Genomic DNA, 13,647 nt, shown 5'->3' with positions numbered 1-13,647 from the left:
AACATGTCAAAGAATCTGGTGCAACATTCAAAGACTAAACATGTGTCAATCAAATATCATTACTTGAGGGAACAAGTCAATGAAGAGAAAGTGAAGTTGGAGTATGTATCTACAAAGGAGCAGATTGCTGATATTTTCAGAGGAATGATGATTTCATGCTATGTGCTTACACTAATGTTGATTGGGTGGTGATGTAGATGACCAAAAGAGCACTATCAGTGGAGCATTATTTTTAGGTAAGATGTTGGTTTCATGGGCTAGTAAGAAACAAGATTCGGTATCTTTATCTACTGCTGAAGTTGAGTACATTATTGCATTCAGGTAGTTTGGATGAAGCAAATGTTGAAGGATATCAAAGTTATCTATGATGAGCCTAATATCATATACTATGATAATTCAAGTTCTATTAACATGTCAAATAATCTAGTGTAGCATTCAAAGACTAAACATGTGTCAATCAAATATCATTACTTGAGGGAACAAGTCAATGAAGAGAAAGTGAAGTTGGAGTATGTATCTACAAAGAAGTAGATTGTTGATATTTTCACTAAGCCATTGCCTGTAAAGACATTTGTTTATTTGAGAGATAAGTTAGGGGTATCTACCCCTACTAATGAGAATTAGATGCATTGAGTTGCATCAATCTAGTGGACTTCAGAGATTTATCTTTCTATCCAGATTGGTTAGTTGGTGTTGCTCCTTTGGTGGAGTAGTCTGTGTTTTAGGGGAGAGATTCTTGAGATTCATGTTTCATATTCAAAGGGGGAGAGATTTTGGTTTTCTATTTTGGGATCTTTGGTATTATTGTCAAAGGGTGATAGAGTTCATGTGAAAAACTTCTTTATTTGTCTTGATCTTAAAGGGAGTTTGCTAGAGATATCTTCTTTCTTTACATTGATTGTTTTTCACTTTCATATGTTGCCATCAATGTCAAAGGGGGAGATTGTTGGAGTTTGTTGGGCATTGCTATTGCTAGGATATGTTTTTTTCATTGATTTCATCATATTCCTATGATTTGTTCTGGTGATTGCAGATTGGGATGATCTTATGGTTCGGTTTTGCAATGCTGTGTTGGTGCTTTACAAAGTTTAGTTTTTCCTTCCATATATTTTGGTGTGATTAGATCTTGATATGAGATTTTGGGATATTGTTTGGGATGGTCTTGTGTATCTTCATTTTAGATGGCTCAGGTTTTGGTGCTTCACAAGTTATCTCTCTTTGTAGGGTGAACTCACAATAATGGTTCCCACTTTTTGGCCACTTTTGACACTGAGATGTAAATTTTTAAAATAATCTTCAACTTCCGAGAACTATAACTTCTAAACTATTAAAAATTTGAAGATGATGTAAATTAGTGATTTCTAGAATTTTGTTTGTAGATTCTATATACATTTTTTTCAAATATTTATGAAGGATTTTTAAAAAAAATTTCCATCTCCCTCGAAAAGTAGTTTTTTACAACAAACTAAATTTTTTAAGAGTGATGTGCCTCCCGAAATGCATAACTTTTTTTATATAAATGATAAAAACTCAATTCTTTCGAATTTTGGTTTGTAACATCAATATTCAGGGCTTGCATTTGGTTTTATAGTGATATGTTCAATATTTTTCATTTTATAAAGTTTTGAAGTCTGACTAGTCATAATTTAGACATGGGTTTACGTTTGAACACAATACTTGTTCTATAAAAATTGAAATTCAATTTTATTTATTTTGTTAGAAAGAAGACATCAATACCAGGGGCATAGATATTTTTCAGAATTGTTTTTGTAGGTAGGAATTTGGAAATCATCAAAGCAAATAGGAATTAGAGTAGCTCAATCACAAAAACTAAATTGCAATGACAAATCCTAATTACATTCAATAGAGATGCATAAAAAACAAGACATTCAATTCAAATGCAAACCATCGCAAATGTGAATATCTCCTCCAGAAATCTCCATTGTCCTTCTTTCTCCTTCAAATTGCTTTGTTTTGTGGATCTCACCTTCAAGTGCATAAGTATAATATGAAAGCGAAATTGACAAGACAAGACAATAGCATAAGGGTACTAGAAGTGTGATTGATTCGACCTTTTGATTGAAGAAATTCATCCAATTTATAGATAAATCAGAGAAAAGACAAGATTAGCATGAGAAGATTTGAAAGGAAATTTCAAATCAAGAATGACAATTATGACAAATTATGACAAATTGAAACTTTCTATGCAAGATTGATTGATTGATAATTATGACAAATTGCAATGTCAAAATTGATTGATTGTCAATTATGACAAATTATGACAAATTTGCTATGTCATTCCCATGAAATTAGAAGAAATAGGAGAAAATAGAAAATTAGATGAATTGGAAATTAGGAAATTAGGAAATTAGAAATTAGGAGAAATTAGTAAATTGGAAAATTAGGTAAATTAATTAATAATTTTTCATTCATTAATTAATTCACAAAGAGAGGAGGAATTAGTTAGCCAATTAAATAAACATTTAATTGTGACAAGAATACTTAGGATAAATAAATAAATTATTTAACCTAGAGGGAAAATGACAAACAAGATTAAATGAATAAATCATAAAACCTTAGAAGATGAATTAGAAATGCAAGGACGACAATTAGGTCTTGATGTAGGATTGATTTGATCATGATTCTGATTAATGACAAGACCAATGCTGACAAACGATTTGATTGACAAATGCACCAATTGATGAGGAACAATGACTAATTGATCCAAATTGGCATGATTGAGAAGGATGACGATCGATGATAAATCGATCAAAAAATGACAAGATTGAAAGTGACAACGATCGATGACAAATCGATCGCTAGATGACAAGATTGAAAACGACAATGATCAATGACAAATCGATCACAAGACGACAAGATTGATGACAAATTGATCGCAAAATGACAAGATTGACCAGAGGACAAGGATCAATGATGAATCGATTGCAAGATGAAAAGATTGAAAAGAGGAAAAAACCCTAATTAGGATTGACGATGTCCAAAATGATGACAAATGAACACGCACATTGATGCAACAGGATAAGATTGATCAAAATCATGACTGAAGATTGTTATCGACAAGACCAAATTCGAAATTGAGATAAATGAAGAATGCAGAAGAAGGACTCAATGCTCGCAAATGATAAAGACCAAGTGCACAACATAGGAGAAATGTTAATGCGACGCAAAAACCTTAAAATAAGGCAATGCACAAATGTTAAAGTATGACTTCACAAGCATTGACCATTTTTAGACGTCTACATTTTGCCCCTCTTTGAGACAATGCGAGTTTAAGCGTTGTTTCAAAGAACAATACTGAAAATGACCCAGACAATAACAATGACATATGCATGCCCCCTCGAGGAATTGACCAAAAATAGCCAGAAAAGAGGCCAATTGATCAATAAGAATGATAGAAAATGATAGGATCAAACGGTTTGAAAATTAGGGATCGGATACACAAATGACAAGCAGTTGAAGGTGCAAAAGACCGTGACCAATATAGGATGGAGAGGGTGCACATCCATCTATGCACTGACAAAGTGCTATAAAGGAGACAAGCAGAAGGAAAATAGTTCATTTGCACTAGCCAAAGAGGAGAATTTGTTGCTCTAGAAAAGGATGCTTGCAGAGAAATGGCGAACATTCCAATGGTAGACCACCTCAGAGAACATGTACACATGTATAGACGACCAGACAACGCGAGAGCAACGGTATGTATCTGACAAACCCATATTGTCAATTTTATGAATTTGACTTGCTTGTGGGACATTGCGGGGCCCACAGAGAATGCAGAAAGTGACTTTTGCGCCTGTGTTAGTGCATCCTGTGCTTGTGTAGGGTATCCTGCACTTGTGTAGGGTACACAGGTGCAAGACACAGCACACAAGCGCAGTTGTGCACTGGGAACTCAAATTTGGTCAAAAACAGCATGCGAATGATCCAAAAAGGGGGGATAAGGGTAGGATAGGTCAAAATAGATTAGAAACACCCTGATTTGAACATGAAACAAGGAAATGCAGCCCATAGGAGAAAACCCTAAAACTAACAAAATGTGCCCCAATTGTGATGCAGAGTCGACAATATCCATTGATCATGCAGGAGAACCGACCTAATTGCTTCATGTTACAACATAGACTCAGGAGCATGGACAGAGATACATTAGCAGGACTTGGTTTATACTATATCACATTCATGCTCAAGATTAGGGCAAACACAGGATTGCTTACTGCATTGGCAGAGCGATGGCATTTGGAGACTTCCTCATTCCATCTGGCGACTGGAGAGGCGATTGTGACACTAGAGGATGTATGGTGTATCCTCCGCATTCTAATTCATGGGGAGATGATAGAGTATGACCCAATGATAGGGAGAGATGCATTGTGTAGATTATTCAAGTGCGATGCAGATGATCTAGATATCATAGAGAGGGAGATTGGCTGGGAGACCATGGCATCAGAGTACGATCAGCGATATGTGGTGATAGTCGTGGTTATAGCATGCCTATTAGCAAGAGACAGATGAGGACATGGATTCCTTATTGGATGGGGAAAAGTGCTAGAGCAGATGGTGACAGAGGGGATGGTGTACGCATGGGGACCATGTGTGCTTGCTATGCTATATTTTCAGTTGCATCAGATAGCATATCAGGGTGTGCAAACATTGAGCTGTGGAGTCACACTGTTACAGGTATGGGCATTTGACCACATAGCCATATGTCGACCAATTGTAGAGAGACAAGTAGTACCACACCAACCATATGTGTACTATTATGGGGGAGCACTAAGATAGGGTCCTTTTGGATATATACTGTATTGGCGACATGAGCTAGACAGATTGAGAGAGTTCACATGGAGTCCATATCTTGATTGTCATGGATGGTCAGATGATAGTGATGAGCTATCATATTTTAGATAGGAGAGATACCTGATTGGGTGACCAGTGAATCACCGAGAGAGTTAGATGATAGTTTGGAGAGAGGCAGGATGTACCTAGAGGGACTGCACACTTTGCCCGATCTCACAAAGAGATGAGTCAGTGGGGGAGGATGATTCAGCCACACATAGCATATGCTGACTTCACATAGCTACAACAGAGATAGGGGGATTGGAGATCAGAGGTGGTGGATGTCAGGATGACCGAGGAGTATGAGCGATGGTTTGCACGATGACGGCCAGTGCCATTGACAGATCATGATATTCCAGTACCTAGGAGACAGGAGGAATTCCCACTCGCTGGAGAGGAGGAGGGAGATGATGAGGATGAGGAGGATGAGGGTAGTGATGAGGATGGAGATGATGAGGATGATGATTATGAGCCAGATTCAGTTGATCAGGAGTCATTGCAGGATATACCCATAGAGCCAGAGACAACTAGGATAGAGGAGATGGAGATGTGCAGGGCTACCATAGCAAGTCAGCATGATCACATTGCGACATTAGAGAGAGAATGCTATCTTGAGGACAGAGCAGGATCAGTTCAGAGCAAAGATAGCCAGACTTACAACGGCTTGAGATACAACAATAGCCCAGGCACATCGAGAAGAACAGAGAGTCACTGAGTATATTGGGTTGATTAGGGATGCCAGTGCACGTGAGATAGCACAGATGTTGGTAGAGACCGGAAAGGAGATATGCCATTGGAGGACACTATATGAGAGTGCAGTTCCACTAGAGTAGAGAGCAGCATCATATCGGGCATGATCGAGGATAGAGAGCAGGGCACGCTCTCGGAGGTCAGTGAGCAGCATGGGGGTGAGTGGACCTATGAAACCACCACAGCCAGGACCTGGGGCAGGAGGGACATCATGCTTGAGACATGGCAGGGATGAGGAGGACAGAGGGAGCACCCAGTGACAAAGGCGCGTGCTCCTTATGAAAAACAGTTGACATTATGTAGTTTGACATTATGTAGTCAGCCTGCGGGCCATACTGAGGACATACAATCCAATTTTGTACTCCGATATTATTTTGATATATGATATGATATGCATCTATATGATGGGATGCAATGTGTTATGACTTATTGTTTTTTTCCATGTATGGATGACTTATGCACCATGTATGAATGTATTTTTATGTGTTTTGGATGCATTTATAATATGAAATGGATAAAATGCTTGATGTGATGCTTGATGTAATGCAAATGTACTAACCAAATGGATGCAGGATGCAACATATGTGCATTTGTTTGTGTAGATCAGAGAACTAGACCGATCTGACTACCCGAACTGATAGAAGAAATGTTAGTAAGAAGAAATGAGACAGAGGACAATTAGACACGAAGAAAAACTTCTTTTACTAATGCACTTTGTAGGTGATAACCTTTATTTAATGTAGCAAAACGGATGCCTAGCATCATGGCATTGAAGGCCAGAGCTAAAACGCAACCCTTTTTGCAAAAGACAGACACATCGCACACAAGGAATGAGTGAGGCATCCTAGGGTACATACATCAAGGGTCAAGGTATGTGCGGCGTTCACAAAGTGAATGTACTTAGCACAGACACCCAATGATATAGTTGCCCTAGTTTGTGACAAACATTCCACAAACAGCAAACACCATGAAAAAAAGGGACCATGAACCATCTCGGTCACTCTAAATCACTTAGTGACATCATCGAGCAACATAGGAACATGATCAAAGATAAATCAATAAATGATAAGACTCGCTAATTCCAACAAGTCAAACATACATCTTGATCTTCATTGTCAAAAGTTGAAAGTGTTGATAGGATGATCATGCTGTCTAGATTTAGGGAATGCGGTATCCCATCTAAGACATGACATAGTCTAGTTTCGAGTATACCACACCCTGTATAAGACCCATGATAATAGTGACAAGGTCAAATGACATTGATGTCGACGTTCAATTGAGAAGACAATTGTGATCAGTTTGAATGTCTGGTTTGATTGAAAAAGTTCATCTATGAATTGTGTGATTTCATTAAAGCACAATGTGTGATTGTGTGTTGTTGGAGGGATGCTCAGTGATCTGTCTTATGCACAAAGGGGATATTTTTTTTGTTTTGCTTGTCAAGTTTTTACAATTTTTTTGTGTTCATTTTTTCAAGACTTTATTTGATGTTTAGGGATTTTTTCAGGACATTTTTCAATTTTTTTGGATTATTTCAAGATAGTTTTCAATTTTTTTGGATTATTTTAGGACATTTAACAATTTTTTTGGATTATTTCAAGACATTTTTCAATTTTTTTGGATTATTTCAAGACATTTTTCAATTTTTTTGGATTATTTCAGGACATTTTTCAATTTTTGTGGATTATTTCAGGACATTTTTCAATTTTTTTGGATTATTTCAGGACATTTTTCAATTTTTTTGGATTATTGCAGGACATTTTTCAATTTTTTTGGATTATTTTAGGACATTTTTCAATTTTTTTGGATTATTTTAGGACATTTTTCAATTTTTTTGGATTATTAGGGATTTCTTCAACTCGAAAGTTTCAATGATTGATCATGACAAGGGGAACGCACCTAATGCACATCTAAAAGACATATATAGAAACCAGGACCGGAACATATGCATAAGAAACTGGAGTATGCAAGATAATGATGTTGACCAATCACAGGCCTGAAACAGAACATTAGGTCAGGACAAGGATAAGCACGATAAACCTTTAGAGAGAAAGCATAGCTAGAGGTCATGATAGATGACAGAGCAATGATCGTTTTACACATGGTGCCTGTTTACCAGGTTTTCACCATGGTACTTGCCCAAAGCGCCTATTTGCTAGGTTTTCACTAGAGGGCGAATCATTTTTCTTTACTTTTTTGTTCTTTGATTTTCACTTTTTTCACTTTTTCCACCTTTTTTGTATTTTTGGAGCTTTTTGATTTTTTTTTGTATTTTTTCAGGATCATATTTGAAGAAGTGCTAATAGAAAATTATGCCCAGTACTTGCGAAGGTGCATGCTATTTATAGGATCGGACAAAGGTTTACCTTCTGGGGTGGCAAGCTAATATGCCCCCGAGCCATAGGCTACAGTCACTATGAAAGGCCCAACCCAATTAGGTTCAAATTTGCCTTTGATAATGTCAGTAGATTGTGCATTCTTGGGGTTTACCTTTAAAACCAGATCTCCCACTTCGAAGTGTCGCCCTTTGACCTTCTTATTATAAGAGCGACGGAGATGGTTTTGATATGCTTGCAAATGTGTCAAGGTTGTCTGATGTTTCTCATCTAACATCTCAAGATGATGCAACTGAGAGACTCTGTGCGTCTCATCATTAATCAAATATTGCAAGGAAACACGCAAAGAAGGAATCTCCACTTCCAAGGGTAAAATGGCTCTCGCACCATACACCAAGGAATAAGGTGTTGCGCCAGTAGGTGTGCAGATAGAAGTGCGATAAGCCCATAGTGTTGGATTCAACTGTACATACCAATCTCGACCAGCGTCATTGACAACCTTTTTCAGAATCTTGATAATGGTTTTATTTGATGCTTCTGCTTGACCATTACCCTGTAGATAGTATGGACTAGAGAAACGGTGCTGGATGTGAAACTTTTCACAGAGTTCTTTGACATCTTTATTCTTGAATGGACGGCCATTATCTGTGACTATGGCAAGGGGAACCCCATATCGGCATATGATATAATTCAATAGGAATTTTGAAATTTGCACACTAGCGATATAGGTCATGGGGATAGCCTCGATCCATTTTGTAAAATACTCTGTGGCTGTAATGATGAACTTGTGTCCATTTGCAGATGTCGAGTGAATCTTGCCAATAAGATCCAATCCCCATTGAGAAAAGGGCCACGAAGATATGATAGAATGAAGCTCTTGGGCTGGTGCATGAATGTAATTTCCATGGATCTGGCATTTGTAGCACTTCTTAACAAAATCATGAACATCCTTTTCTAGAGTGGGCCAATAATACCCAGCACGAATCAACTTTTTGGCTAAGTTCAGACCATTGAAATGACCCCCACATATACCATTGTGAACCTCGTGTAAAGCCATTTGTGCTTCGTCAGAATCCAAACACCTGAGGAGAGTATGGTCAAAGGAATGACGGTAAAGGGTGTCGGTAATGATGACATATTTGGCCGTTTGTCGGATGAAGGCTCGACGTTGGTTAGCGGAAAGGTTAGGTGGTAAGGTTTGGGATTTCAAATATTGATAGACATCATTGTACCACAGGGAATTAGGACCAATAAGAACACACATCACATCTGTTGTTAGAATTTCAAAAGAAGGGACAAGCAACTGTTCAACCAAAAATTCACATTTGTCCATATTGTGGGGTAGATTTAACATGGAAGCAATCATAGCCATCGCATCTGCCGATTTGTTTTCAATTCTTGGAACTTGACTGAAATGGATGGCCGTGAATTTTGTCTTGAAGAAATCTACTATGTGCTTGTAGGGAATAAGCTTTTCATCTTTTGTTTCGTAGTCATCATTCACTTGATGGATGACTAACTGAGAATCTCCATAAACTTGTAAATGTGTGATGTTCCAGTGGACTTCTACTCGGAGTCCTGTGACCAGTGCTTCATACTCTGCAATGTTATTGGTACAATGGAAAGTTATTCTATAGGACTTGGGAATAGCATCGCCTTGAGGGGTGACAAACAATATGCCTGCTCTGAACCCAAACTTGGTATGGGATCCATCAAAGTATAGCTTCCATTCATTAGAAGATGTAAGAGCAAAGACTGATTCATCCGGAAAATCGGTCAACATGGGATAATCATCATAAATAGGAGCCTCTACAAGTTGATCCACTATGACTTGTCCTTTTATTGCCTTTCGCTCCATATACTCAATATCAAATTCACTGAGGATCATAACCCACTTTGCTAGGTGACCCATCAAAGCTGCTCTGCTAAGAAAGTATTTCAAGGGATCAATTTTTGCAACTAGCAATGTCTGGTGATTTAACATATAGTGTTAGAGTTTTTGTGTTGCAAATACCACTGCTAAGCATGCCCGTTCAATAGTTGAATAATTCAGCTCATAGCCTACTAGTGTCTGACTGATATAATAAATAGCTCTCTCTTTGCCATTCTCATCCTATTGGGCCAAGAGAACTCCTAGTGTTGTTTCAGTTGCAGAAATATACAATATAAATGGCTTTCTTTCTATAGGAGGCATTAGAATAGGCAGCGATAGAAAATAGTCCTTAAGAGTTTGAAATGCTGATTGACATTGCTCAGTCCATTTAAAAGTGACTCCTTTATGCAATAGATGCTGGAATGGATGACATTTGTCTGCCAATTGAGCTATAAACCGGTGGATTGACTATAGCTTTCCTTGCAGACTTCTTAGTTGATGGAGATTAGAAGGAGGAGGCATGTCCATTATTGCTTTATCCTTGGCAGGGTCGACTTCGATGCCTCGATGAGAAATAATGTACCCTAGTAATTTGTCGGTTGTGACACCAAAGACACACTTCTTTGGATTGAGTCTAAGCTTGTAAGTTTCCATATGGTCAAAGATTGGGCCAAGGATGGCTAGATGACTATCTCTTGTGACAGATTTGCATAATAAGTCATCAACATAGTCCTCCATCAAAGTATGCATGAAATCATGGAAAATTATCGTCATAGCTCTTTGATATGTTGCTCCAACATTTTTAAGACCAAAGGGCATCACATTCCAACAGTAGGTACCCCAAGCATAGGTGAATGTTGTCTTATGTTGATCTTCAGGAGCAATGCGAATTTGGTTATAGCCGGAGAAACCATCCATCAATGAGAGCATCTCATATCCAGCAGTCATGTCAACTATGATGTCTATATTTGGCAGTGGAAAATCATCTTTAGGGCATGCTTTATTGAGATCCCTAAAATCCATACAGATTTTGATGCCCCCAGTTACCTTGCTAACTGGTACCAAATTGGAAATCCAGTCTGCATAATCGATGGGTCTGATAAAGCCCACGTCTAGTAATTTTTTTAGTTCTACCTTGACCAAGAGAGCCACCTAGGGATGCATCTTTCTGAGTTTCTATTTGACAAGCTTGGCATCTACTTTTAATGGCAAGTGATGAAGGACCGATTCTGGATCAAGGCGAGGCATATCTGCATAGGACCATGCAAAGCTGATCTTCTTCTCAAGAAAGAAATTGACAAAATCTATCTTTTCATGTTTTGATAAAGAAGCAGTGAAATGAATGACCTTAGGGTTGTCAGGTGTACCCAAATTTATCTCTTCGGTCATTTCCACAAGCAATGTTGATTTATCCTGACTTGATAGGAGTATGTCCAATCTTCCACCTTTGGGCACCTTAGAGAGGTTTTCACCCACAGGTGCGTCTTTTATTTTTACTTTTTCATGATTAGAGAGTGCCTTACGGTTTTGACTCAAAGACCTATTCTTTTGATTTTTTACTTTTTCTTTTTCATTTTTATGACTAGAAGATGGAGTTGACTCCCCAAAATATGTTGTGGAATCTAGATCAATAGCAAATCCTGCCTTATGATCTCCTTGTGGTATGCCTTCCCGTAGTCCCAGAAATTCTGCAATTGCTTCGTCATTTTGAAAACAGTCCAATGTGAGTGGTTCTTGTTGGTCATGTTGGATAAGCTGAGGATAAATGAGGGGCATGTCATCATTGGTTTTAAGGAGAGAGGGCTGAGATGGTAAAGATGTAAAAATCCATGGTATCACTATCCGAATTGCTCGTATCTGATTCAGAGCTTGGATCCTAGAATGACTCTATCCACGCATTAGGACATGCTTTAGGAGGGGGAGTTATTTCATGTTTGTCTTCCATGGGAAAATCATCAGGGTCAAGGAAAACATTGTCAAGGGCATAGGAGCTAGAAGAAAAAGAACTCCACTCCCATTCATTGGAATCAGTTTCAAGTCGGGTATCCTCTGGTGTTGTTTCATCATCAGAGTCATGCCCCTTTCCACATGTGGTCACTTTGATAGACGAGGGTCCAATTCGCAATGGTACAAAACCTAACCCTAAATTTGGAGGTCACATCTTGGGTATAATAGGTTCTAACCTTCCTTTCTTGTCAGGGCCTAAGCCACTGTAGCTGTCATATCCTTTATTTTGCAGCATAGTAAATCCTTTGCCATATCGCTCCACTGGCAACCTAATAGGTGGTGTCTTAGTAGGGTCCTTATAAAGCCAATCTATGACATCATCATCCAAAGTTTCTTTGTCAAGTTCACCCCATCTTGTAAATTTAGTGGGGGGCTAATATCGAATAACTACCTTAGGTTCCTTTTGCAACAAATGTGGTTTGCCATATGATTTTGGAGATACTGGTAAATTCCTGATGAGGAATGTTTGAGCCATTGAATATTCTCCACATCCTTGGTCCTGTATCTTCAATTTTCCCTTGACAACATCTAACAATTCATTAGGATAAACATAACTATGTGAGTTTGCCTCTCTATTGACTGGGACTTGCTGTTGCAGGGAATCCTTTAGGTTGGCACAAAATTGAAATGGATTAGGATCTCCTGGAATTGTTATTTTAGTCTCATTGTAAGGATATTTTAAACATTGATGATAAGTGGATGGAACTGCTTTCATTGCGTGGATCCATGGTCGACCAAGAATCATATTGTAAGGGAGAGCGAGGTCTAGGACCTACAGGAAAGTGTTTTCTATCACTGGACTGACTCTGATAGGCAATATAATTATCCCTTTAGATGGGCGCTTAGCATCATCATATGCTTTGATTGTTATTCTTTTGGAAGAATCAATATCATTTTCTGTATAACCAAGACCAATGACCACTCTTAAGGTACAGATGTTAAGACCCACTCCACCATCTATCAAGACTCATTGGATTTTGCAATTATGGACAAAGACTTCAAGATGTAAAGGATCATTATGAGGGAGTTTATCAGGTGAAATATCGTTATCAGAAAAGGCAACATGTTGGGAAATAGCGAGATGTCCAATTCGGGCTTGAAACTGGTCAACATCAATGTCTATCAGGATAGTAGACTCAATTAAAGCTTTATCTAGGACTGTGCGATGCATGGGGGACATTTTCAACAATTCAAGGATTGATATTTGTGCAGGTGTCTTTCCCAGATGATCTAGGAGATTATATTGACTTGTAGAAGTTGATTTGGGAGGAACTGCAGGAGCTCCTTTCAGGACTATTTTGGATCGACGAGTGGTGACTGCGCAAGAAGGATCTTGTTCCTTTATTCTTATGGTGGAAACATACTCATTTGATGCTTGAAAACAATTGATGACATTGTTATAACCAGTATTCACATAATTTTCTATTTGAGTAGAGTTTGAAGAAGATGCTTTACCCTTGTCATGATCAAGCAAAGGAGTTTTGAAAATTGTATGATCAGTGTTAGAGGTCACGTTGGGCGGATCTACCTCAATTACTCCTTGCTCTAACAAGTCTTGAATCATATGTTTCAATTGAAAACATGATGCAGTTTTATGTCCTTTTGACTGATGGTATTCACAATATGCATTATCATTCCACCAATGTGGCTTTACCAATGGTTCTGCCTTGATATCTGGTAACTTGATAGATTTTGCTTGTATTAATTGTTTCATTACTGACTCAATAGGCTCTCCCAATGGCGTAAATTGTCAAGGAGGCCCATCCCTTGATCGGAAAGGTTTTCATTGCTAGTTTTGTTGCTGACCTTGTTGTTGATTACATTGCTAAGTGTATT

Source organism: Cryptomeria japonica, chromosome 5 (genome assembly GCF_030272615.1).
Source record: "Cryptomeria japonica chromosome 5, Sugi_1.0, whole genome shotgun sequence".
Lineage (NCBI taxonomy): Eukaryota > Viridiplantae > Streptophyta > Pinopsida > Cupressales > Cupressaceae > Cryptomeria > Cryptomeria japonica.
The sequence above is the reverse complement of the archived record's forward strand: the minus strand, read 5'-3'. Positions refer to the sequence as shown.